This window comes from Triticum urartu, chromosome 6 (assembly GCF_003073215.2).
Source record: "Triticum urartu cultivar G1812 chromosome 6, Tu2.1, whole genome shotgun sequence".
Classification (NCBI taxonomy): domain Eukaryota; kingdom Viridiplantae; phylum Streptophyta; class Magnoliopsida; order Poales; family Poaceae; genus Triticum; species Triticum urartu.
Genome location: NC_053027.1, coordinates 219,083,264 through 219,084,381, shown reverse-complemented (window position 1 = coordinate 219,084,381; position 1,118 = coordinate 219,083,264).

The following is a 1,118-nucleotide window of genomic DNA, read 5'->3' as shown; positions in this document are numbered from 1 at the left end:
CGCACTAAATCATATAGCTCTTTGTCATTGATGGGGTAATTGAGTTGTGCTCCAGAAAGTTTGTCACTAAAGTAAGCTATGGGGCGCTTCGCTTGCATTAAGACACCTCCTATTCCATTACCACTAGCATCGCAATGAGTTTCAAAAGGTTTGTCAAAGTTGGGTAATGCAAGCACGGGAGCATGAGTAAGCAAATTCTTAAGCTCATTGAATGGAGTATCGTGGGATGGTCCCCAAACAAAAGGCGCATTCTTCTTGCTCAAAGAATGCAAAGGTGAAGCAATGGTGCTAAAATTCTTCACAAATTGACGATAGAAACCGGCTAAACCAAGAAAACTACGCACTTGTTGCAAGTTGGTTGGTTGGGGCCAAGTTTTAATAGCATTGATCTTAGATTCATCCACATGAACACCCTTAGAAGACACAACGAAACCCAAGAAAACAAGCTTGCCAAGACCAAAAAGGCATTTGTCCATATTAGCATAAAGGTGCTCTTTTCTAAGATTTTGTAGCACGGTTCTAAGGTGGGTGAATGGTCTTTTAGAGATTTGCTAAAGACAAGAATATCGTCAAAGTATACCACAGCATATACACCAATATAAGGTCGAAAAACTAAATGCATGAGTCGCATGAAAATGTCAGGTGCTTCGGATAAACCCATTGGCATAACAAGCCATTCATATACGCCAAACTTGGTCTTAAATGCGGTTTTTGATTCATCACCTTCTTGGATGCGTATTTGATAGTAGCCACTCTTAAGATCAATCTTAGAGAAAATGGTGGCTCCGCTAAGCTCATCAAGCATATCATCTAGGCGTGGAATGGGGTAACGATAACGCATGGTAATAGCATCCATAGGACGAAAATCGGAACACATGCGATATGTGCCATCTTTCTTGGGAACAAGGATTACCGGTATGGCACAAGGGCTCAAACTTTCTCGAACATGGCCATTGTCGATGAGTTTATGTACTTGCCATTAGATCTCCTTAGTTTCCTCGAGGTTGACGCAGTAGGGAGCCTTGTTAGGAAGGGGTGCGCCGGGGATGAGGTCGATTCGGTGTTCGATGCCTCGTAGTGGAGGTAGACCTAGAGGTAGCTCGTCGGGGAAAACATCT